Raw genomic sequence first — 27868 nt, 5'->3', positions numbered from 1 at the left:
TGACAAGACATGAGAGCTGATTCTGTTTCTAAATGATGGTACTCAAATGAAGATTGATGAGCAAGTATTAGAAGAAAATAACTTTGAGTTACATGCAATAGCTTTTAATTGCATCATTTAAATTCTTAAGCATTTCAATTTTATACTCATTCAAGGTTTTGCATAATTAATTTGCAGATTTCCAGAACGCATGAGGATGAAACTTTTAAATGGATGGATGGTTATTAATTGATGATATAAATATATTATTCATTATTTTTGGTTGTCATTGTAAATTGCACCAAGTGCTTCTGAATGAATATTAAATTCGACATCATCCCCTGAATTCAAAACTACAATGCATCCTCAGTAATAATTTGTTGATATATGGAATACTTCAGGTGTCATTCCAGAACAAATACCCTGTAACAAAGTGTTAAAACTTGCTAATGCCACATTTCCCTTCTCGCTGTAAAATGGCAAAACCACCCAGGCAAAACTGAATTTTAAGTAGTCAGCTATTTCAAAGAAGTCTATGCCAGGCTGATCTACTCCAGTCCAGAAAGAGATAAATCCTCAAAGCTCTCATTAAAGAGGAATGCCTAATACTTGCAGGCCAAGTGAATGCTATGGGAGGGAAACCTAAACTGAGGATTCTTGAAAAGCCATGATACACATATGTAATGAAGAAACAGATACTTTGAAGAAGGGAGAAGTCCATTCCCAAGAGATAGGAAACTAGTCATCTCAGAAACATCAGGAGACTTCTCTGGTCGCCATTGTTCTGGATAGAATTGCAGAACTTGTGTGACCCAGACTCTCATCTCCAATTTAATGCTATGGCATTTGCATTTATGTTTTTGTATTCAGCTGAAGCACACCATATTTGCACCAGATGATGTTATAATAAAAATTAGGGGAAGGAACAGAACAGTATCAAGTTCTAATTTTTTTCAGAAAGCAAAAGCATTTAAAACCCCCTCTTTTTATTTTCCAGATTTTATATTCACCTAATTAATCCTATATTTAAATTGTACTTAATGCATTTGGTTCTGATGAAACGAAGCATTGTGGTAATGCTACTCAAGAAGTTGCTGGGAGGCAGCCTGAGGATCCAGGCCCTGAAGTTACTTAATATTTCTAGATTTGTTTAAAAACAGATACACAGCAAATGAAGGATATGCCTTCAAGTGGTGTTTTTAGGCTTACAGTTAAATGACAGCAGGACAAGCATCCACGTGGAAATTATCCCTTCCAAAAGAGTAGTGCAGAAAAGCAGGATGAGCATGAAAATAGAATGGCAGTGTAAAAAAAATACACTGGCATGATTTGCTTTAGAAAAGCATTAATGAGAAAGTAAGAGGCTGATGAACTGTGCTTCACAATCAGAAGTAATTTTAAACAATTTTGTATTATCCAATCTTTAATGAACAGAGAATTATCCTTCTACTGCTAGTTTTATGCCCTCATTTTTCTCTTCTACATGCTAGCCAAATATTTACTTGAGCTGTCACTTTCTAGCTGATTAACCTATCAAGCAGTTTTGCATCAAAGTAGTCCTTCAGAAATTTTCTGTGCAATGAGACTCTGGAATAGGTTGTCAAGGGAGGCTGTGGATGCCTCCTCTCTGGGAGTGTTCAAAGCCAGGTTGGATGAGGCCTTGAGCAACCAAGTGTAGTTGAGAGGCATCTGGATGCATAGCAGGGAGGTTGGAGTAAATGGTATCTAAGATGCCTTCCAAGATAGGCCGTTCTGTGAGGACCTTGGTACCCTGCAGTGAAAGCCTTCTACTTGTGAGTGGCTTGTATAGTTTTAGTAGTCTTCATAGACTTCCACAACTCAAACCAAAGTGGTATTTATTGCACTTGTAATTTGACTTCTCCTCCTCCTTTTGACATCTTCCTGTTTCTGTCCTTCAGTCTGTTAATTATATTTATGAGAAGCGAGGATGCAGTGGGTTTCCCAGCCCTTGAAACTTCTTTTCTATAGGCATATTAGGATAAGCATCTGGTCATTAAAGCAAGCCTGGAACAGACTGGAATGCCTTAAGCCCTACTCTAGTCCATGTTGGGTGGCATAGTCTGGACAAACCGTAACACACAACATTTTTCCCTGAGGAAAAAAAATGCAAATATTTTTCAGTGCAAAATCCTGTTCTGTTGTTGACTGTTGGGCAAATTGCAAAGTGAATTAGATCATTCATTGGAGATTTTTGTCTTCATTTTTTAAAACTCTTATTACAACTGGAGCCCATTATCCTGACCAGTTTAATCTAAATTTCTTGTTTCTTTCGCTTTCAGGAGGTCTGCTTTTTGAATGCCAATAGAAAATACAAACATCAATTTTCTTGTACTTTCAGGCATTGTTTATGAGCTATATACTGGCCTTACAATGTCAAACTCATTCTTAAAGCCCTTACTGCTGGTTTCCAGCACCTTGGCTAGTCATGCAGTGATAATTTCTAATTCCAAGTCCTGTTGATTGATTACATTGTGTTGATACAAAGCCAGAACTCCCTGCATCCTATCCTATCTTGCCCAAACCTGATTTCCTGATCCATGTTTATAATTTACAGTGAGGTATACGCTGAGCTGCCAAGCACAGAACTCTGGCTTGCATGACTAAGGAGGAGGAGGTCTTGCTGATCATCCCTCTCCTGGTCCCTGGTGGGATGAAAACTGCCTGTGTCACACCGGTGAACTGAATTAATCAGACAGCTAAAATCATAAATTGAAATTGATGTTTTGAGCTCACATCTATGAATTACAAATAGCTCAATACTATTAAACTTTACACATCATGCATTCTTTAGCTATCTAAAAGTTGCCTCCTGTTGGCCTCAGTCTGGGATAACATCTGGATGAAAAACAATTTTCTTAAAGGTAGATTGGCCCTTAATTTTAAAGATAGAATGTGTTAGTGCTGCTCTTGTAAATATGTAGTCCATTACGGCAGGTAATGAAAAACCCATCTGCCTGTGGTAGCAATCTCCAGTGGAAGCAATCTGACATGAAAGTTCACACTCTCCCACTGGACACTTTAATGAAAAAGCAGCAGAAACATAATTCCTAAATATTTCTTGATTATTTGAAATAAAAACCAGGGAGGCCAAATGCACTCTGGAGGAGCAGACCACTCATCTGGAGGTGTTCTGCTGCAGGACAGTTCACTTTTTAGTTAGCAGAAGTTTAATTCTAAGGTCCAGTCTAATGTTTATGAACCACCTGTCATTAGCTTCCTCTTAAAATCCTCCTGTTAAGTGTGCACTTGTTCTTACCAAGTCAGCTGATGGCATGGAAGTAATTTAAATACATTAGTCTGATTCCAAATATACAGAACAAAAATCTGTATTTTTAGAGTAAATGAAGAGGAAAAAGTTGAATTTTTATTTGAACAAATGAAAATATCTTTCTTATAGAATAGTGTGGGTTGTAAGGGACCTTAAAGATCATCTGTTCCCAAACACCCTGCCATAGTAGGAGTTGTTTTGTAGAGAAGAGTATTTTTAATAGTGGATACAACTAGCTCAGTGCTACCAGGATTGTGATGAGTCTAATACCCTCAAACTATCATAACTCTCAAGCACAATGACTGTGATGGGCTCATAGAGCCCTCTTATAAACCAAAGACACTGAAACAGTACAAAGCTCAAGTGTATTAAGAAGTTACTATGAGAAACATAGGGACTTCTACATCTCTTACCTCATGGTGGGGTGGGGGGGGAAGGAAACCCAAAATTTTGACTGAGTTATTCGAGTTATTCTGAGTTCTAGTATATTAATCAACCTATAGTTTAGTTAAAATCAGAATTAGGTGATCTATGTTGGATTTTGCCCTCACTGGTTTTAAGCCAGTTGAATACCCACAGAAGTGGAGCATTTAGATGAAACTAAGAATGAAAGCTGAAAGGTACAGCTTTAGTGGTGATCTTGCTGCCCTCATTTTTTGTAGGTCTTCCTTCTCCTGTCACATATATGTCACTTCTCCTCCTTTCTTTTTCAAGCACTATTGCATTCCTTGCCTGATCATCTAGGAAACAATCTTTCAAATATGGAACTGGAGCCAGAAAGCTGCTAAGTCTGTGTTAGTCAAAGCCAATCTAGCTAGGATGAAGAGATAACTGCCTGGCTGCAGATGGACAGAACTGGCTAAGTTCCACCATTAAGATCTCCATGCACAGTGGAAAGGGGAGAATTGAGAGCAGATTTTAACCATGATACTTCTCTGAGAAATAAAGTGGGACTGAAAACTAGGTACTGAAAAGAACTCTTCTACTTTGCCTACATATAAAAGGGAAAAATCTGCTGGGGTTTTCTTTGTGACATAGAGATTTTCATCGGCCATGATCAGAATCACATACATGAGGGTTTGAAAATGCTGACAGCATTTCCTTAGATCTGAAAGTCATTGAGACAAGGATTTCTGAGCCAAAATCTTGTTGTCTACTATTTTGTGTGTTCTTGAATGAAAAGCAGAATATTAAAGCCACTTCTCAGTGTAGGGTTGTTCTAAAGGTTATTCAGAACTTGAGATGATCTGTGGGATGCCAAGCCAGCAGCTGAATACCTAATATTCAGATTCTTCTTCTTCTGAATTCTTCTCCTTTTACATGTAATGTTAAAAACTCACTGCTGTAGCTGCACTCAGCATAGCATACAATGTTCATGGTATGTTGTGTTATAAATGTCATGAGATCTTTCCTCTTTAATTACATGAAAATCATACTTTTGATCAGTTGAATTCTTCTCTGGGAACTGTTCTAGTCTAGCAAGACTCTGAAAATATACCAAAGTTATTTAGAATGCCAGGTTAGCGACATGCAAGTCAAAAAAGGGCTCCTTTTCTTCCCACACGTAGATCAGAGTAAACTCCTTTAACAGTGAAGAATCACCACAGACTTTTAAAAATAGGCTTGCTGCTTTTAAACTAGAAGCCTTACCATCTGTTCTACCCTAATTAAGAATGCAAGGGGAAGCTTTTCATGGTTACATCAGCACATAGTAAGATTAAACTGTTTAAATGACTAGGTAAAAGCTTCCCGTGTCCCTGTGACGATATTTCCACGTGTTTCCCATGTTCGTGACATAAAGAAGAATGATACCTCAGATATCATTAGAGTTTTACAGCTACTAAATATCTACTTGAATCTGCTATTAGCTACACTGATCTGTCAGCTTAGGAGTGCAGGGTAGGTATTTACAAATCAAATATATATTTAAAAAATACCTTTTAAGTCATTAATTTACTCAAACTTTGTCCTTATGAAGGCATTTTTAGGCATTCTGATTTCAAGGAATACTGCAGTTGTAAAGGCAATTTTATCAAAGGGAAAACTGGGCATGTGTGATTACTATACTTAAACCATCTCTTAGCGTTGAACAGCAACTTCACTGCTGCCTCTGAAAGATAATTTTCAATTCTAAGGGACACTGATTGAAATCTAAATCTATTTACAAAAAGTTTCAAGTTCTGTGTTCAGCACTGACTAGATGGAATAGTTTCCACCATTTTGAAGTCCCTTCACTTAACTGTAGTTGTTTCAGTTTCTTCTTTAGAGTCTGAACCAGGAAACTGGTGCAAAAGTGGGGAGAGAGTATAAAGGAAAGCTTAAATTTATTTGGAGATAGAGCAACTTCTTGGTGGAAAAGAATCACAGAAACACTGAATGATAAGGGTTTGAAGGGACCTTGGGAGATCATCTAGACCAGCCCCCCTGCCACAGCAGGTTCACCCAGAGCAGGTGCCCAGGACAGCATCCAGGCAGGCTTTGAATCTACACAAAAACATCATAGCTATTTTAGCTAACAAGCAAAGTGAGTTCACTTCTGCTAAAGACCATGAATCATATTTACTCAGACAATACTTCTATTAATTTCTGGGAACTCTAACAGATGCTGAGGTCAGAAAATGGCATCTGGCTGTTAGTAATCACAAATAAAAACATTCCTTTAAAGAGTAAAACTGATGTGTCTGAATCTGCAACAATCACAACTGCAGCATATAATGTGTGTAGTGTAAACAGAGATTTGAAAAGTAATCAAAAGTAAGAATAGATAGTTAAATACATGAAAAGCAGTCAGACTGAAATAAAAAGGATGGGCTTGCCAAACTGTAAGAGAGAAATGGGACAAGAAGAGAATTCCATGACTTTTATTAAAGATGAGATACTTGTGAGATTCTGCAACAAAGCATCACCAAGTCCATTAGGCTTCCACTGACTGCTGTTGGCTCAGATTGAATATGGGAACAGCTCTGGTTTAAGTAAGAAGATTTTTAAGCCACGTATAAGAAAGCTTGTACTCATCCAGACTGCTGACTATAAAACAGTCATTAAATGTGCAGGAGATGGATATTAGACTGCACATTTAAAAATGTATCCTTTAAATTACTTAGAAAAACAGGCACTGCATAAACTACTGTTCAGTGCTGCAGACACTGCATCAGATTTGAATCATCAGTTTCCACTTTCTCATGTTTCTTCAGCGCTTTTAAAGAACATTTTGTATTTTATAAACATAACCTGCTTCATAAAAGCATCTTCAGACTAAACAATAGCACACATTAGAGAAATCCATCCTTTCTTTGCTAAGTTGCATACCAAAGCTGCCATTCTGTTCCCCCATTCTGCTTCAACAATTTACCAATAACGAAGAAATCAAAGCCAGTCACCCTATTTCTCTGTTGCCTGTTTGCACAGCTGTTGTGAGTTTTTGTTTTCAGTCTCTGCATATTTACAGCAAACTTACCTGGACATAGAATGTAGATGTGCAGGCTTAACAAATGACTGGTGGTTAAGGATGAAACATCATAATTGCTCACTTATTCTGTTAGCTTGTTTGCGGTTACAATTTAGCTTAGACATCTTTGAGATTAGAGTGCTGTATTGTACAGTGCAGCTGGGTGAGCAGGGCCATTGAAGGGGGAAAGTCAGGCTTCAGGCTTGGTCTTGCTCAGCCCTCATAACTCTGCACTTAGCCACCAACCTGGTTTTAAACCCCTTCTTGTGCTGACCTGCTACCAGTGTTTAAGGAACAGAAATCCTGAGGGAGTTGGGGTTGTTCAGCCTGCGGAAGAGAAGCCTCTGAGAATAGAACGGTTGGGAAAGATCATTGAGTCCAACCCAACATCACCACAACCATTAAACCATGTCCTGATGTGCCATATCTACTGGTTTTTGAACATCTCCAGGGATGGTGACTCCACCACCTCTCTGGACAGCCTGTTGCTATGCCTGACTACTCTTTCAGTAAAGAGATTTTTTCCTAATGTTCATCTAAACTTCCCCCAGTGCAACTTGAGGCCATTTTGTCTTGTTCTTATCTTATTGCTGCCATCCAGTACTTAAAGACCAATCAGAAAGCTGGGGACAGTCTTTTTATCAGGGCCTGTTGTGACAGGACAAGGGTTGATGGTTTTAAAGCAAAAGAGGGGAGATTTAGGCTAGATGGTGGGCTGAGTGGGATGCTAGGACCTCATTGCTCACGTTTCTCCTTCCAGGTTAGTGGGTCTGTGCTCATGGATAATGTGGTGCAACCAGGAGGGATTCCCTTTCCTCTGCCCTCCTGCCTGAGCCCATGTGCTTCCCTGGAAAAAGCAGCTGGCTTTCCATCAGTGTGTGGCCCCAGAACACCCAAGCTCCAGCCACATCCTGCCCATGCCCTGCCCTGGGCTCTCCCTGTCCCTACAAGGAAAGAACAGGTGCTGTTGAGCATCTGCAGGCAGAGGAGGGTTAACTTCGTTCGTCAAGGGATAATCCTTTTCCTTAACTGTTGGCAGAATTTCTCCCCCCACCACCTTCACCCTTTAATAAACTGAACAGCAGGGTGCTAATAAAAGAAACTGCTATTACTAAAGCTTGTTTCTCTTGTAGAGGAAAACAAGTTCATGATTTTGTTTTTATCGGAGTCCAACATCCCTTAAGGGAGCAGGATGGGTTTAAAGGAGCTATTAAAATTATTGCTGGGAAATGAAATTTGATTAAAAAAGCAGCAGCCCCATTGCTTTACCAAAGCATTGAAGTAAAATAGTGCTGTTTCAGGTCGTTATTTGAGCTCTGTGGGCTGCTTTATTGAAGATAGCTACTTAAAATATTACAGATATGAAATGGGAAACTGCCTAACCTTGTATTATTTGATATTTGAACAACAAATACAGCCCACTACGAGGAAAAAGGCTTGTTTGCCCCATTAGTAAATGCTTATTATTTCTGTAGCCCAGTTGGGAATGACTCTCACACAGTAGCACTATGTGATTTTGATAATTTTTATCACGCATTGTTTTAAATTCACACTGTTCCAATTGGATACTCAGGAAACTGTCACTGTTTTCAAGGGCATCCAGCAATCAGGTCCTTGGTGATGCATGATGTTAGGTGTCATTTGGCACCAGCATAGAAAAGGTTGCTATTTCATGCCTGGTTTTAAGATTCACTTCTGCAGAAATACGTGAAGGAATAAAAAACAAAACAAAACACAACCCAAACCAGAAAACAAGCAAACAATTAGTGATTGCATCTTTAGTACAGTAGTCATTGAAGTCCTCAGAAAGACAGTCTTTGCTAACCATTAACATGACAAGATGAACTCAGGGGTTCAAAGTGGCTTAATGCCTTTTAATGCATCTTACACCAGTATTAACAGTGTTGAAACCATTTGTTTGGTTGAAACTGCCTGAGTCTTTTTATCCTGTTACTGTCACTCATACAAATCTTCTCTAAGCTTTCTCCTAAGTGTATTGCTACAGTCATGGTTACACAGCCAGAATTACAGGTAAGCAATCAGTGCTGCAGGTTTTTTCTCCTCAGTTTTAGTCAAGTATGCAGAATTGTCCTCCTGAAGCGCTACAGAGTGAAAGCTCTGTGAAATTTCTTTAAATGTGCAGAATAGAAACTTCTAGGACAGTGCTCTTCCTTCTGGTGATTAGAATTAGGCAGAGGAACGTGGTGTCTGTATGCTTTGTTTGGGTTTTTAATTTCTCTTGACATGGGCCCACGAGTGTGGCACGATTGTTATTTCCGCCTGAAATTGTGTCCTAAAGCCTGTGTGAAGCTGTGATGAATCCGTCTCATGCTCTGTGACCACGGGGAACTGAAATACCAAAGCAATCAACATATGCTCCCACTAGTCTCCCTGCTGTGTTGTAGATCTTGTTGTGGTAACCTCAAATACAGGTAAAATTCTGCTTGCTTTTATTCTCCTAAGTTAAAAGAGAGGAGAGAGAAATAGTAAAACATTAAAATAGTGTTTATTTCACACTTATCAACTAGTAGATAGGGGTTTTTTTCAGACTATTTGAAAAACAACCCAAAAGGTTCAGTGGGTATAATCTATATTGAGCAAATACAAAACAAAATAATTTGTTTGCCAAGAAAATAAATTATATGTTAGAAACTAAAGCAGCTCACTGTATTTTTCTTCTCCTAGCTGATGGGTATGTGACAGGACCAGTATTCTGTCATGCCTGTGACAAACACAAAAGACGATGGATTTTGTTTTCATGGCAAATATTTATTAAGACTATTCTTGTTATTTTATTACCTTCTCTGAGCTGTGCTGTTTAGGACCAGTGATTCTCAAAGTAGTTTTTGCTTGTAGTTGCCTCAACCACAGTTGTCAGCGTGTTCTCTGGTCTATCTCAAGGCCCTAGCAATCCACTCTCAAGCCCATTATTCATGCTGCAAGTCATTTTCCTTTGCATTCCTGCACAGCCAGCATGGTTTTCTCCTACGTAACCCAGCCCACATCTTAGGTTCAGTGAGGGATACCCTACCTATTACCATTGCCTGTTTGGTTCTCTAAAGCTCTTGAGTACTGCAAAACTTTTTCTCCAGAGTGCAGCACTGACTCAAGAAAGAATCCTTTTTCCCTACTGAATCCATCTTTTTGCAGTCCAGCTTAGCTGTTGTTGCTGAGCAAGGTGTGGAGAAAAAGGAAGCAGAGATTTAGCACTGTTCTCATACAACTACAGTGGAATGTCCTTGCTGTCACTCCATTGGGCAGGAGAGAACCTGTAGCTATGTGCACAGAGTAGTTATGCCTGGGTAATCTGTCTCTCATCCTTCTGTCCTCATAAATTCTGCTAAAAAGCTAGTCTGTGTAGATGCCAGAGATGAGGAAAGTCTCACCAACAGACCGTGTTTTTGGAGAAAAAATGAGAGAGAAGAAAGAGTACTAGGAGATAAATGTGAGATTCAACTTCCCCGTTTCCCTCTGATTCCAAATCCCTCACACTTTCTTCCTGGCAGTTTGAGAGTGTGAAGGTGCAATACTTTTTGTTTGTTACCACTAAGTGAAATTGTTGGCTTTGACAGAAATTCCCTTTCTTGTTACTTATTTTTTCAGCAACCCATCCTACAAACGGTTAAGCAGTGATGATACTCATGTAGTGTCCTTGTCTTGAGGCAGCTTCCACTTCGCACAGAGGTTACACAAGCATTGCCTTTACTCTCAGTGAGCATTTCACTTCTAGTGTTTCATACAATGTGTAGAAAAATGCTAGGAGAAGGGAGTTTGAGGTTGAATGATAAGAAAGGTGTATTCATGGTTCACTGCTAACATGCAAATAGTCTTGGGATCTGTAAACATTATTATGCTGAGTTTTTAAGTCTTCAAGTCTTATGACTCAAACTTTTGTTCCTTTAGAGACTTGTACTTCATTTCTTGTTGAAGAATTAAACATTTCCAGACTTCTGTGACATTCAAAAAGCACTCACTTCATAGATAGCAAGCATTCAAATTAATATAAATATGATAGTATGTATAATCTCTTGTATTTACCCAGGAATATGAAAGAGTTGCATGAAATATCAACAGTAAAAAAAATTAATTGGTTCATCTATCCTTGTCTGTATTGTGGGGATAGCCTGTAGCACTGTAATTATCTCATGCATAAAAATCTTGCATTCAGATAATTGCACACTTATTCAGCCCTGGTATAATGCATAAGAATACCATGATTAAATTACAAGACTAGATTAAATGTGAAATGCAAACTTTTAAAGGAACTGGCTAGCTTTATACAGGGGCATTATTTTATTCATCTGAAAGCATAGCAAACCTTTAAGTTCCACAATACAAATACATCTGCATAATTGCTTACTACTGTTGTCTTCTGAAAGGCTCATCATTCTAGAATGCCCAAATAATGAAGGGGTTTTTTTCACAGCTTAAAAGAAGGTTGGAAGAAAATTTGGCATAGTCTTAGTCCTCTTTTGAACTGAGGGTCTAAAATAAGCAGTTGCTTTTGGGATTAATAGGCAAATTGAAGAATACACCTTGAGGACTATATTGTCATCTCTTGCTACTGCCACTCATTAACCTGCAATATACCTTTACATTAGGCTCAACAATGTGCTAGACTTTAATAAGACAAATATTTATGTTTTCTTTGCTAATTAACTTGCTTGTTAGTTGTAATGGGACTACTTAGGAACTAATTGTAAGTGTAATATGTAACAGGGTGGTGTTTTTTTTTCCCTGAAATTTCTTATTAAGAAAGAATAACACATTGAATAGTGGAGGGAGAACTGTTTTAGCTGTTTTACCCAGTAATTAGTATTTCACTTCGTTGTACTTCTCTGTTGTTGAGTAGAGATAGTTGTACAGCTTAGCTCCTGTTGGACTAAAAGGAGCCATAGTACATCATTTAGCTGTTCACTTAGAAGCAGGTTTTGTACTGCATATGTGCTATAGGGGAAAGCAAATCTGCTGCAGAAGTAATGGACACAGAGAGGCTGATACAGCAGAGAAAGGGAAAAGGGGTGAACTGCAAAAATTCTGGCATGCTTGGGTTTTAGCCATTATATTGCACTACATGGCATATGCAGGGGATTCCTGTCTGGGTTTTAATTTGTTCTCCTTGTGACATTGACCTACTTAAGGCAGTAGAAACCAGAGAACAGAGAAGGAAATCTATCTAGCCAACATGTCCAATATGAAGTGAATAGTGTCTGCCTTGTACTGTGGTGAAAAAGGAAAATCTGTTGTTTCAGGGGGAAAAAACCCCAAACATTCACTGCTGATTCTTAGATGCCTCTGATGGATTACTTAGTGTCTAATAATAATGTTTGAATATGCAAAAATTAACAGGAATTTCTTACTTCAATTGTCTCTCTTCTGACCACATTCCTTTTCTGTTGGAAAAAAAATCATTTAGACTTGACAAGTAATATCTGTTGGGTGTGTTTTAGGGCCTTGTTTATAGAGACACACACAGCCACCCCCACCCCCTCCACCCCACATTCCTTGACTCTTGAGAATTGCTGTCTAAATTTCTGAAACCTTGAAGGCTTTTATTAAATGACATAAGTTCATTAAGGTTGGAAAAGATCTCTAAGATCTTCCAGTCCAACCTTCTACCCAACATCTCCATGTTTATGTCCTGAAGTGCCTCATCTACTCTTTCTTAGAACACTTTCAGGGGTGATGACTCCACCACCTGCCTGATAATCTTGGGTTTCCTCAAGTACCTCTCTTCTTTGGTTTCACTTAATTTCCCCCACTCCTGTTGCTATAGATTCCATGGGTTCTTTCTATTTACAGCAAGCAAAGGAAAGAAATTCTGTTGAAATGACTCAGCTTTCAAATTAAGGCAAACCCAGTCTTCTGTACCTAAATGCACCATAATTGTGAATGTAACAAGGGAGAGAGGCAAGCAGCTAGTAATATACTAAGTTGTGTGCCACGAGGCTGTTAGATTTAGAATAGATTCAGTGGTTTTTTTTCTTAGAACAACTTGAAATGAGCAGTTGCTTAATAAAAAATCCTGTGTAGGCACATTGTAGAAAGGATCCATTATTAATCTGTGTAATGAAACAAGTCAGATTCTGTTGAACGAGGCTTTATTCCAGCAGAAATTTATTGTTCATCTGCAACTGTTTCTCATTATTCCTCACATCTGAGATGCTAAAATGCCAGTAAAAAATGAGTGATTTGGAATGGAACCGTCTTATTACAATGTACCTGCTTCACATCTCTCTTTTTGCTGGGGTGCTTGCTCCATTATTTTCCCCTGAGCACTGTTCAACTCAGCCATAAATGGCTCAAGCTATTCAGTTGGTTTCTTGACACATCAGCCAAACCTTTAGCACTGAGGCTGTAATAAGGAGACACATTTGCTGAGGTGCCTGTAACTCTGTTGAAGTGCCACAGAAGACTTAATTTCTACTGAATAGAAGCGTGTATTTCATTTTAATGTCTGATCCAAAGAACATCACTTCTAACTAAATACACAATTACCTGTTTTGCCATGTTATCTTTCTTTTCACTAAATCTAGGGTAAGGTCTATTTTGAGGATTAAATGACTTGAAGTAATGTGGAAGACCAAGTTTTGTTCTATTAATTAAAAGCTTCACTTTCAAAACCTAGAGGATGTTTATCATTAGACGTAGGCATAGTCCTGATGACAAAGTTTGAAACTGGAAGCATTGGATGGAACTTGTTAATATAAGAAGGAGCTTTTCTTTTGACTTGGTGCTTTGGATCTGATTGTTTCTTTCTGTCTGCATTCTAAAATGTAAATAGTCTAAATTAACTAATGGTGCTTTGTCATGTTTGTTCCCTGAATTTCCCATTTGCTTGAAAACAAACTTCTGTTTCATTTTGTTTCTGTCCAGAGCTGTCTGTACACACTTTTAATTACAAGCAGCAGGAGAAATAGGATTTCCAGTTAAATACAATATGACCTTCATATACAGCTTCTGTATCACTTGTAGAAGAGTAGGTGGTGGTACTGTAAAGAGAGGGACTGCAAAAACATTGTAATGCTTGCCAAGGTTTTCCCAAGTTTCTGGTTATCAATTTTTACTCAAGACTAACATGTGTATCCTAGAAAGCATGATGAAATTCTACCAAGGCATTGGTGAGTTTTAACTGTAGTGAAAAATATAAAGCCTGACTCATCCTCCAGCAGTCTCCACTACAATTAGTTGTCATTAATAATGCAGTGCTGAAAAAGTTTGCTGAAGAAATCCAGAGCATTAATATTATATAGTTGCTAATATGCTTTGATTTCAGTTCACATATTCCTACTTGAGCAAGGGGAAAGTGGTTTTGAATAGTGTTTTTCCATATGAGTAGAGAAATATTAATCATTTTCTCAGGAAACTCTCATGGGAAGTTGCATCTTAGCAAATCTTATTTTCAGGCTCCTTTCTCATTCAGGTTTGTTCTGATTAACATTACATGAGCCTTTTGCTTTAAGTCCACGTGAGAAATCTTGGTATGCCAAAGCCTGGAGCAGAATTTCCCTGCTTATATTTGGAATGAAAACCTGCCCCTTTTAATAAGCAAAGATTTGACAAATGCCAAAGCTCTGAATGAGGCCTGAACACAAAATCTCCTTCACATAATCACTTTCTAACAGCTAATCTTCAGGGGTTTTCCGCTATCTGGAGGCCATACACTGTAAGAATATGTTCACCCATTTTAACTCAATCAAAAGCAGTCTCATTGACTTCAGCGATGACTCACAATGCTTGATACAGTTTAACACAGTAAAGGAAATTGGTCTGTCAAATCAAATTGAAAGGGGATTTTTCAATGTATTTCAGGGTAGAGCTAAGGCAAAATGTTTCCTGCATGGTCTGCTACCTGTCTATGAAGAAGCCAGGACCCAGACTTAGTGGAAGTGCAGAAATTAAGTTAGATATGATCCTAAAAAATAGTATTTCCATAAAAACAGACAGAAACCTTGAAATCAGTAGGTATGAGTTAGTGGCAGAAATAGTCCAAGAATATTGGGGTTTGTGATTAATTTAGTCTCCACAGATAATGAAAACATTTTCTTGTGAATATTCCAGTTATTTAGATGACTTTAGTATTATCTTCATAATAACTACTTATTCTGATCATCAATAAAGGAATTAATCTCTTGTCTTACCCTAATTCTAATGAAGTGATGATTTTGAAGCTATTGAAGTGGAGAAAGAGTTAGTAAGGCACTGTTTCTGGAATTCTGTTGCACCCATAAGGAAAGATATTTCTTTGAAAGACAGAAATCCAATTCCTCCAACTAGCCATTGAAATGAGAATCCCTTTTCACGGCATTGGTGGACTTCTTTGAAGTCAGTCTTGCTTCTTCTAGGACATAAGATGAAGATAATGATTTGGGATGTGCTCTTGATAGAATTAAAAGTTCCTGATTGGATTCTAAAATGACTCCTGTTGGCACAAAGTTTGTGTTTCTCTGGTTACTGCTTTATGATAGCTTCTTCATCTTCCTGTTCCAGAGAGCTCTTTGCCTGTGCTGTGATGTGCTTGTGTCTCTAAGGGAATTCCAAAGCATGGTATCTTTTTGAGCTTTTATGTACATATATATATATTTTTAAAAGGAAAATCTGTATCATTTTGTGAAGCTATCTTTAGTTATTTTACAATTTTGGGGACTGGAGGAGGTTTTGAAACCTGAAATAAATTAGATGGTTTTGAGACACTAGGGTGTTTAGCTCAAGTGACTATTAAAAATAAAATAACAAATTAACACAGCAAGGTTGGGACTTGATTTCAAGTATGAAATACACTGCATCTGTGGCAGTAATCTCCTTTTACTGTCTTTTTCTTTCCATATTTGCTGGGGAGAATGTTCTGTGCTAATTGCACTTCTAACTCGTAACTTTGAGGGTGAAAGCCAACAGTCATTATCCACTGCATGGAGAAGAGGCTAGGTTCTAGTGTTTGCATTTCCCGTGCTCTGTTCCTCCATGCAGTGTGAACACCTGTACCCACTCCTCTGGCATATACCAGGTTTAAGATAATTGCAGCATCTTCACTAAAGTGTCAGCAGGGAAATTTTCTAGCAGACTTGTAGCTTTTTATAGTAGTTCTTGGTTCTTAGATTGTATACAGTTGAATTTGTCAGTGTGTTGCACCAGAGATGTAAAGTCTGTCTGGGATGGCTAATAGTCCGTGTCAGCCCATGATCCCTGTGGTACTGATGGCACAAATGAGAAGAGGTATATGACTAGGTGACCTTTGCAGGTCCCTTTCCATCTCAGCCATTCTGAAACTTTACAAGGGCATGGCTGGCAGTACTGGCTAAGTTTTTAGATACTTTGTGAGCTCTTCACTGACACCTAGAAGATTCTGAAGATTTCTTGTTTTGTTTTGTTCATCACTAAATAAAAATTGGTTACTAACATAAAACTGTAATCATCAAAAAAGAAAGGAAACAAAAAAGCTCCCATATAACATCCTACTTATGCAAATGGTACAGCTGGTGCTTTTTGAGGTAGTGCCAGTGAGTATTTCAAGGCAGACTCAGACACCCAGTCAGCTGACGGCAAGATCAATCAAAACCATGTCTTGTTATAATTTTTATAGAACTCTAGGAGAACACCATGGTGTACCCCACTTCTTAAAACATATTAAAATATTAACATGTTATCTGAAGGCACATAATTACTAGGTACACTTCCTAACTGTCTTCATGATTAAAACTCACTCTAATGGAACATTCAGATCAATTTAACTTCATTTTCTTTTCCAATTCCCCCCCCAGGTATCTATAATAATTCTTTTTTAAAAATGGAAAATTGTGGCTTTAAGATCACACCTTAGAGGCTGTACTGATTATTTGCTAAGTACAAGATGGAAAAAGTATGAACATTGATTTAAGCAAACAGAATTTTAAAAGCTATGTGTAGCAATTTGGGTGCTAGTTTGTGCTTTGTCATTGTGTGTCAGGAATTCAGGTCAAGAGAAGAGGGAGAGAAGTAGTCTGTGAAGGCCCCAACATCTAACTCTTGCTAAAATATGTCAAGATAAGAAAGATAATTCCCCCCCCCCCCCCTTTTCTGTCTTTCTGTCTTGATTTACAATCACCTGTTGCTCTTCATAATCAGATATGTCATCCTTTTCACAGAATCATAGAATGTTAGGGGTTGGAAGGACCTTGAAAGATCACCCAGTCCAACCCCCGCTGCCAGAGTAGGATCATCTAGAGTAGCTCACACAGGAACATGTCTGGATGGGTTTTGAAAATCTCCAGAGATAGAGACTCTGGGCAGCCTGCTCCAGGGCTCTGTCACCCTCACAGTGAAAAAGTTTTTCCTTATGTTCATGTGGAACCTCCAGTTTGTACCTGTTGCCCCTTTTCCTATCATTGGACAGCACTGGGAAGAGCCTTCACATGTTTATAAGCATGAATGAGGTCACTCCTCAATCTCCTCTTCTCCAAGCTAAAGAATCTTTCCTCATACAGGAGATGTTCTGCTCCCTTCAGCATCTTTGTGGCTTCAGCATCTTTTCAAGCAGTTCCCTGAGGGCCTTCTTGAACTGAGGGGGCCAGAATTGGACACAATATTGCAGATGCAGCCTCACCAGGGCAGAGTAGAGGGGAAGAAGCACCTCTCCTAACGTACTAACCTGTTAGTAGGATCCTGGAAATAAATTTTCCTGTAGTTTGATCCTAGTTATAAGGAAGGAAGAGCTACCTTCACACATATTCATTAAATTTTGTGCATCAGCTCAGGGATAGGAGTTTTGCTTTAATATCGTGCTGTATGTAATTACATGACAAGACTGGAAGGAGAAACTTACTACTGTTGTGAAAACTGTAACAAAGTGTTGCAGTGTGAACATAAGGCTTAGGTGTGGATGTGTTGACTTATACCTCCACATTCTTCCAACTTGATTATTCCTGCTTCCGTGACAGCAACAATTAATCAAAGGTATAATAGATACAGTGTTGGAAAGTAATGTGAGTTAGCACCAAAGCAGATGGTGTATGATAGAAACTATAGTTATAAGATGTTTTCCAGAAATAACCCTTTCAGCAGATAGGTCTGAAGAATAAACTAGGTAGTGCCATCACAAAGAGGGGCTGAAGTGTGATGTTTAGTGATGACTGGAACATGCTCTTTTGGAGTAAGATTCTTACATATTACTGCAGCCTGTTAGAGATGTTAACACTTGGCCTATGCATAACAAAACAAAGCCAAAAGTTGCTGCAGTGTGCTGTGAGAGGCAGCAGACTCAAAACTTTGGTATGGGAGAGTCTAAGGGCACAACTTCTTTTGTGTGTGAGAGAGAAAACACAGGCAGAGGTGGTCAGGAAACTGGGAACCTCAGTCCTTGGAGATGTTCAGAGCTGTGCTGGACTGGCCCTGAGCATTGTCATCTGAGTTGAGGATGAGTCTATGATCAGTGGTATTGCTTTGAGGGCTGGGGTTGGACTAACTGCTTTTCAGAGGTCCCTTTATAGCTGAAGAATTCTGTGAGCCTTTGATGAATAAATATCTGTATGCAGAATTTCTCAGTTATTGAGAAGAAAATCACTGGTGTTGAATGAAAGGAAATGGACTTGGATATTTATGCATTCAGACTGATAAGAGAACTTTCTGTATGGCTGTGTGGCCTTTGAGCAAATCATATGGTAAATTTAGCATTAGAGTTCAGAGAATTGGATAAAAATGCATATGAAACAAAATGTTGCTTCAATATCGACTCGCTCTGGAGTTGGATCCAAAATGTTGCAGTGGTTTTGATGCACTAAGTTTCTGCAAGCAGTTTATGTTCATCAGGGTAGCATCTGTCCAGCCCTTCCTTATTCTCTTCTCCCACAGCTGTCATGAAGGTGATGTAAAGTTGGCATAAATTCCATATCATCAGTTTTCAGAGACATTTAATCCTCTTCTTACATCTGATCTTGAGTGTGTTTATACTGCTGGGTGCTCCATTATTACATGGATTATGCAACCACAACTTGATTGTGTTTAGTCATCTTATTAGAATGGGCTTATTGTGAACTCTTCATCTTTATGATGTGAAGCTCAAAGATGCAACAGGAAGAGGTTTTTTTGTTTGGTTTGGATTGTTTAGGTTCTATTGTTTTTTAACTTTACCATTTGACAATGAGGTTTCTGAGACAGGAGGTTCAGTTGCAGGTAGTTCTACTTTGGAGTCCTATTTACATGTATTCCATCCTTTGCAGTCATCACTGTAGTTTACAAGAACAGAAGTTCTATAAAAGACTTGGTGTTCAGCTGTCAGATGTATGTGATGGAACCATGCTGGCTCTGTGGGATTTTCTTGGGCAGTCCATTGATGTCTCTGTTTCAAAAGCCTATTTGATTGCCGTTCATGCGTTGTACAAAGAATTTGAATGCAGACTTTGCTTCAAACTCAGGAGATGAGAAGCCTCTATTAAAACTTACATGTGTAACTGCACACTGCAACTGGGACTTTTGTTCATAGAACCTATGGTCCATAAATATTCACACAAAATGTCTTGGGACATCTCAGTTATGCTTTAGAGATTTCAGCAGCTTAAGTTACCAGTCAACATCTGCTCTGTCTCTTTTTTTTTTTCCTCTTTTCTATGGTTTCATGTTTTGTCATCTTAGTCTCTTTTGATCTTCAACATTACTGCAGGGCCTTTCTTTTTATTATTGAGGAACTTCAGTGGCTGACACAGCACAAGTCTACATTCTCCCTGATGGAAAACACTGTTTCTTTTCCTTGTAAAGCTCTCTATATATTCCTTGTAAAGCTCTCTATATATTGGTCACATCCTGAACATCTTTCCCTAACTTTGATACTATCATGGAGACTTCTAATTAGTTCTGCAAACAGTGTTGCCAGTGCCTAGAGATAATAATTTTCAGTGACATTTCTGTGTCAGAAGTATTGAACAGCTGTATGAAATCTTTGCACTTTATATGGGCACCAGTTTATTTTGTAGTTTATGGAATGAAACCACATTTTTCTCCCAGATTTGGAAGCTAACCCCATCTATGTGTCATTTTGACACACTTTCTTGGCTTATGTCGATGATGCCTACTTTTAACTTGTCAGTGTAAGTCCCAGTCCTGCAATTCTTCCTTTGTGGGCACAGCAGTTCACTGAAGAATGCTTTTTCTTCAACAGATTTCTGCCTCCTCCCCCCTTATCTTTTAATCATGTTCGTGCTCTAAATTTCTCTGTGCAAAAATCTGTGCATCTTTCCTGGTTGTATGGAACTGTAGTTGAAAAAAAATCTTAGTAGGTCATTTATCTAGTTGTATACTGCATGAGCTTCCAGCTTGGGGAGTTCCCAATAGCAGTACAGGCAGCAGAATCACACTCTCGATCACTGAGATTCCTAAGAGGTGCAGGTGTTCAGCTCTTCCTCACGCTTCGGTTTTTCCTGTGGATGAACTGAGGCATGTGGCCTTTCAGTGAATGTCACAAATCCCTTTCTTTGGCACCTCATTTTCAGGAATTTGTACACTTGCAGTGTCATGAACTAAGCTTCTTCAGCTAAGCATCAAGCTGTAATTCTCTGACATAACATGCTGAAATTGAAGTGCTTGCACGAACATGAGTAAAATGACAAGACCTGCCTTGCAGTGAGAGAGACTCAATAGTATATGACAAATTCATCCTCTAATCCCATTTTGGGAATAATTCACTTAGTATTATTCTCTTCTGTTGTACAGAACCCTGGTTCCTATCCAAGGATATTATATTTTCTCATGTGAACTCTTATAAAGTTGCTATCTACAAACATGTAACCTACTTCTTGGACAGGTATTTTTGACACCCAGGTCAGACTGTTAGTCTGTTTCTTGAAATCTTTACCATTTTTTCTCCCCCATTTATCAATACAAAAATATATCCCTAGGCTTAGGGGAACTAGGATGTATGAACAGCATTTGCTCACAAAAGCCATAGTGAAGAAAGAGATAGAAATAAGACGGACTGTATTTGCGGTCCATTTCAGTGAGCAAATGCAGTTCAATCTGGTAGAGTTGCTGCTGGCAAAGTGTATAAAGCAGACCCACATTTTACAAGCTTATGTGATTGCAGTGTGGTACTTCTCAGCCTTGAGATGTGGTAACAACCACTGCAAATATTTTCCCTGTTCCTAGCCAGCTCCCAAGTACTATACTGTAGAATGAACTTCTTGAGCTATTTCTCAGATATTTTTTTGGATGCCATTTCAGGTAAAGTAGGGATTATACTTTTAATGATGTTTAAGTTTATCTGGAAGGGCTGCAGTCTGTTAAGTGGAACCATGCTGGAGCAGTTCTTGGACTGCAGCCCACGGGAAGGACCCATGTTAGAGCAGGGGAGAAATCAGAGGAAAAAGAAGCAACAGAGAGGACAAGTTACAGACTAGCAACCACTCCATTCCTCATATCTTCTGTGCCATGTAGTGGTTGAGAGGGGAGATAAAGCAGCTAGGGATGAAGGACTGAAATTGAGCCTGCAAAGAAGGGATGGAGGCTGGAGAAGATATTTTAGCTCATGTCTTTGTTTCATACCGTACATGTCTGTATTTAATCAGTGATACATTAAATGAATTTATCCTTGAGTCTGTTTAGCCTGTGAGTATAACTGGCAAATGATCTCCCTGTCTTTATCTTGACCCATGAGCTTTTTTATCTTTTAATTTTTTTACCCTCCCACAGTCATTTTGGTGAAGGAGAGGGGGAGTGAGAGACTGGCTGGCTGTGTGGCCTGGCATCTGGACAAGGGCAACCCACCACAACCATCTGAGAGTGGGAGAAGGCTTTTTTAAAGATATTAGTCCTTAAATTGAGGGTAATCCTGTTTGTTAGGCTCACAGTCACAGTCATAACTTTCTCTTTTATTGTTTCTCCTAAAGGAGTAGTCGTTAAGGAAGAGAAAAATCCCACCTTCCCTGAGCAGACACATGTAATTGGAAACACAGCTGGTATTTACTGTTCTCTGCAGCGAAAAAACTTTGTCTCCCCACAGATATTCAGCCCCATGACAATGAGTATATTTATCTGAAATGATGATTGCCCTTTCTTCAGTTACTGTAAAGCAGAAACTAGTTGTTATTTGACACAGAAGAGATGTAGACAGTGAAGTTTGTATCAAAGAAATTTTTAGATGTTGAAAACTTTTTTTTTTTAGCAAGGTTTCAGCACAGTGAGAAACGTTGTTTTGTAAGATGAATGCCTTTTGTAATCAGCTAATTGTGAGTTGTTTTGTTCTGAACAGTAATCAAACATATTCTGAAGCTGCATTTATTTTTGGACTAGTGCACCTTTTGCAAATTGCTTACCACATACTGAGAAAGCAGTACAGGGGAGGAGACATTGGAAACTGGAGAAGCAGAAGAGAAGATGTGAGGTTCTTTTTGTAGCGATGGTACCCACACTGTGAGATTACCTTTCCTCAGTTAATAGAGATTTACCATTGTTCTGAAACACAATGGAATGATGCAGTTAATTGACCATTAGCTGTTTTGCTGACACAACAATCCTGAGAGGATAGGGGTTTTTTTATCTAGTTCCGGGTAAAGTTGGAGATTTTCTGAGACATTACATGATTCAAACATCTGGGTAAGTGGTAGTTGCTTCTAAATGATATTTGCTTCAAAAACTCAGATAGCAATGAAATGGCACAAAAAATAATTTACACATCCTACATAATGTAAATTATTGTGCAGTGCAATCATTCAGTTTCCAGCAAAATAATAAAAGTACAGTTCCTATCTCAAATTTACTGTTATTTCTGTAAAAACAGATGCTGCTTTTGAGCCTTTTTTCTCATTAAAAGCAGATTTTAATAAGCAGCTCAAAAACTGAAGCTAATATTTTTAAAGTGTTCACATTAAGAGTGCAGATTCCATTCTAAAAATGCACCATAGGCAGTTTATGCTTCTAAAATGTAAACCAGAAAATGGCTCATATTGTGGAGTTTGTCACAGCTCTAAGCAGAGTAAAAGGATTAATATTTATGCAAAAGCTTAATCCCATGAAAAGTTATAACTTGATTGATATCACCTTTACCACTTCAGCTGGAAAAACATCCAGAGTAGATACTAATCTCTTCCACAGTGGTTTAATTCATACACTTGAAGGTGTGATTGTTAGCAAAACTTCTACAGCTTAACATATGGTGGCCCTTTCTCTCTTTTCATGAACAGCACTAACAATTAAATTATTGCTGGAAAAATGTTTACATTGGATTGAAGAATCAGACTGATTTCCCCCCCCACCCCCCATCTTATGGATCGTGGAAATGAAGGCAGACCAGCTGTATCAAGAGTTCCTTGTTATGTTCTCCCAAGCTATAATTTATCTGTATCTTTGGAAGCCAGCCATGTTGTGTCATGGTCAGCAGATAAGAGAGGTGATTCTGTCACTTTGCTCTGGTTGAACCTCAGCTGGTGTCCTCAACACAAGAAAGACATGGACCTGATGGAGCAGGTCAATAGGATGGCCATGAACATGATTGGGGAGCTGAAACACCTCTTCTTCAAGGACAGGCTGAGGGAGCTGGGGTTGTTCAGCTTAGACAAGAGAAGGCTCCAGGGAGATGTAAAAGCAGCCTTCCAGTACCTGAAGGGGGCCTACTGGAAAGCTGCAGTGGGACTGTTTCCAAAGGCTGGCAGTGATAGGATGAGGGACAATAATTTGAAATTAGAGAAGATTCAGACTGGATGTTAAGAACAAGTTCTTTACAATGAGGTTGATGGAACTCTGGAATAGGTTGCCCAGGAAAGTAATTGAAGCCCCATCCCTGGAGATATTCAAGGTCAGGTTCTACAAGGCTTTGAGCCTCCTAGTGGAGGATGACCCTTCTCTTTGCATGGGGTTTGGACTAGATGATCCTTGGAGTTCCCTTCCAACCCAAACCATTCTAAGACTCTATGATTCTATATTAGTAACTGATGTTGGTAAATAGTCAATGGGACTTGAGCCATAGTTGGGGGCAAGTAATGAAAGATTATGACTTCAAAGTGAAGATGCAAGATTTTAAACTGAATACTCTCCCAGATGAAAAAATAACAAAGTTGAATCATTATTTTTCTTCTTACTTCCTTTTAAATTGAAATCTAGCATTTTTCTTCACCAGGAAAAAGTAGATAATTGGGTCAATACCAAAGCACAGATTCTAAGAGGTGCTCTTTCAGAGCCAGCTTCTTGACAGTTTAACACTAATAAATATTAATAAATGAATGGTTTCCCCAAGTTCAGCACAACCTTTGATTGTGCACTCACAATTAGTTTTTCAGGAGAAAAAGATGACTCAGAACTGTTTTGAGTTCCCTGTCTTAAATACTGTTGCAGTGAGCTACTGAATTTCTATTGCCATGCTGCGAGCACCTAGAGCCCTTTGAAATTTCAGTTGATAGGCATATCCCTGGGGAGATGTCAGAGAAGGATGTTGATATATTGAATGGAATATAAGAAAATGTGTCAGAGCTGGTTGTAGGTCTGTGAGTCAGCAGTGAATAGAATGTAGTTGTGATCTTGGGAATGAATTAGCTGATTGAATGAAAGCCTGTAAAGGGAGATGAAGAGAATGCAAATGGCATCGTAAAGCAGTGCCATGCAGAGAGGATTAAGCAATTCCTGAACCAAACAGGGCATGAAAAGCAGGGCATACCAGCACAGGCACAATTCTATGCCAGTCTAGTTGTGCGTCTCCAGCTAGGTAGCCTGGATGCCCCTGCACACTACTGGTTTTCCAGGTATTATTTTGGATGACACCACAGGCAGAGACAGCTAAAATAGTCCATTGAGTGGCTCTGTGCCTTCATGAAAAGGACAGGTGTTCTGACACCTCAGTTTTAATCTGCTTTTAGCACAAGGAATTCAGGCAGTGGAGTCCTTAGGGAGAAAAATTATTTTGATACATTCAGCCATGAATTCTTCTGTCTGATCAGAGGGCATGAAGAGATGTAGTGTTGAGATGGATAGATAAATGTTCAAATAAAATTATGAAAGGACACTTAGTGGATTTGGTTTGTGTGCTGCATCTTAAAATAAGATGCAGTCAACAGATTCCTGTACAAGAAATGATACCATGATGGAATTGGCCAGACTGAACTTATTGGACAGTATAAATGATTTCAGATATTACTATAAAGAAAGAGTAAAATGAGGGCTTGTTTAATCAGATGTTCATACTTGCTTTGTCCTTCTTTATGTGGCTGTGTGCATTTCAAACAGCTCCCTTTTCTTCTGATAGTTACAGCTTACACTAACTCTCCTTATGGAATTATGCAATGTTACATGTGTTCCTCTGCTCCCAACTAAATCAGGGAATTAGATGTTACACAATATTGTCACCTCATGGTAAAAAAGGATGGTTTTGGAGGCTTGGGCCTTGAAAAGAAGGTGTTTCTGTTATATTAGCCAAATGAGAAGATTTGAGGGCATTAGTATTATGTCAGAGATTTTTAAAGCCAAGAAACAGTCTGCAGCTGCTCACAGGGAAGCAAAAAATCTGTACCTGCTAATGTGGAAGGCAGAAATGGTAATCTTATTTATGTTTCAAGGAAATTAAATAATTGCTTCCCACTTTGAGTAAGCTACACTTTTATTATGAGTCAAGAACTCAAGCTTCTGAGTTGTGTTAGACAGACAACACTGCATCTTTGAAAACTGTTTTGCTTTTGCTTGTTCTTCTCGTTACTGACCTAAACAACTTGACTGCTTTGTAGTTTTGCCTCTTCTGAACTTTTAGAATAACTTGTCTGACAGTCAGAACTTCAGGTTAGGAAAAAATAAAACGTCCTCAATAACCCCACAATAGATCTGCGAAAATCTATGCAGATGTCTTTTACCTAATGGGATTTGCTTGGAGAAATTAGTTGATTTCTCTGTTGAGAAGTAGAAGGCAATTTAATAACACAGGCTAGCTTATACAAAAGAATAGCAAACACCAACACATTTCTATGTAGTGATAGTTCTATTCTTCCTTTTTATAAAAGCCAGATATCTTTTCCTGGTGAAAGTAGAATATCACACATACCTTATGGGGGCAGAAGTATGCTGGAGAGCTGCCACCTTAGAACTCAGCAAAGATAAAAGTGATCTGTCTTCATCAAAGATGAAAACAATTCAAAGGAGAAGAGTCTCTGTCACAACAATTGGCACTTGAAGCTATTTTCAGAGAGAGATTCTTTTAGAATACAGTTAGCAGAGCATGAAGAAAATTATTTTCATAGTGACAGTTAATCAAATGTCAGGAAAACCTGAATCTAAGCCAAAAGCACTCTTCCAGCAGTTTCCACATCTCCAATTAAGAAGGAAAAATTAGTTTTGATTATTTCAGCCTGCTTGAAAATCCATTGAAAGGTATCCTGGAGGTCTCCTATCATGTGCTTTCACAGAATCAATCCTTAACAATATAGTTTCAGAGCAAAAAAATGGCTTCCTATTGGCTCCTGTCCATCCTCATTAAGATCTCATTGTTTTACTGTTGCTTAGTGGTTTTGTGTTGTTTTGTTGGTGTTTTTGTTTTGTCTTGTTTTGTTGTTTTGCTTTTCCTCCATACTTTAAATTTTATCTTTCAGAGAACCTTTGGAGTTTAAAACAAGCTGAGTGCTTAAACTCAGTTTTTACTTATCCCCTCTAGTCAGTGCTTACTAGTATGGGTAGAATTTAAATTATTAGTTGTTATTTGCCAAGATTAAGGAAGCTCTGTTTCAGTTCAATTCAATGACAAAGCAAGGAAGCTGTTGCTAACTCCTAAATTGCATATATTGAATCGGGTCCCTGAACAACAAGTACATAGAAAGCCAGGCTAGAGGCAGGCTTGGAACATGCAGCCAACCTGTGACCATTAACACTTACTGTGAAGAGGAGCTTTCCCTTGCAAAGATGGGATAATTTAAACTTCCCTTGAATGGACAAAGAGCTCAAGAGATCCTGTCTGCTCTGCTAGAGTCTATCACATTTATTAGTGGAATTTATGCCTCAGGAGTTGCCTGAATTGCATTGCTGATTGTTTTCACCTGTTCACTGCTGTTTATAAAGTAACAAATTCTGAGCAGTCTCAGTGAATACAATTGCTGAGGTTATACACTCTGAGAGGTGCTTAAAATCTTCCCTGTGCTCATGTGAGTAAAGAATTGAAGTTTGCCAATGGGCATGCTGAGTAAAAAGCTGTATTTTAAATTACTCCCTTCTTGAAAAATGGGTCTAAATCTTCTGATTAAAAGATTCCTCTTGGTGTTGAATAATTGAAGTTAATAATAAGTAATTCATATGGTGACTTTCTGCCCCATTTGTGCTGCTCCAGTGCAGAAAATGTAACAGGGAACAGTTATCACAGTATTTAATTTCTGATGTTCTCTGTCATTTTAATTTCTACTACATGACTAGAGGTCTCAATTTTTCATGTGAGCAAAGTGAATAGTGTGGGTGAGGTTTAAAAGAGGGAGGGTGAAGAAGAGTGGCCGTGATGCCTTTGTCAGATACTGTTGTGCTGGTGATGAGAACCAGCATTTCACTCTTGTCTTGGTACAGTCACTTCTCGACTATTTTGCTCGCTAAAGCCAGCAATTGGCAGCTCCAATCACACTACAAATTGAGATCTTCCTATTTTTTTATGAAATAGGAGTGAAAAGATAATTTTTTTTAAAAATGGCAAAAACAAGTATAAGGTCTTAAAGAGATGAAGATCAGGACTATGGAATAGCTTCCATGTGAGGAACAGCTGTTTTAAGCAATCGCTTCAGAAATGCCAGAGGTGAAGCATCAGGTCATAAGTTTGTAGCAAAAGGAGGGGTACTTCTTGACACACTGTGTGGCTAATCTGTGTAACTTCTTTGAGGTAAATCCCCATGAAGTTTGAAAATGCAACTAGTTTTGAAATGCAACTTGGCTTTCTTCAGAGAAAAGTGAGGTCTCATTTTGCATCATCAGGTTGTCAGTACAAAGGGAAAAGTGGATACAGAAAGTGGATGTTGGTCAGCACAAAAGAACAGCAATTAAGTATAAACAAAGCATAGGAATCAGCAGTTACCTCATGTTGCAGTTGCCTTGTTACTTAAGAAGGGTGTTTGGATGTCTTCTACTGCAGTAGAAGTTTGTATTACTTTTAGAACCACCTTAAAAAGTTTGTCCATAATGTGTGCAATAGTAAACTTTAAGGAAAAAGTTCATTTTTATTCAACAAGAATAGTCTTGGTACTGTGTCC

This window comes from Dryobates pubescens, chromosome 24, assembly GCF_014839835.1.
Source record: "Dryobates pubescens isolate bDryPub1 chromosome 24, bDryPub1.pri, whole genome shotgun sequence".
Classification (NCBI taxonomy): domain Eukaryota; kingdom Metazoa; phylum Chordata; class Aves; order Piciformes; family Picidae; genus Dryobates; species Dryobates pubescens.
Note: the sequence above shows the minus strand (reverse complement) of the source record.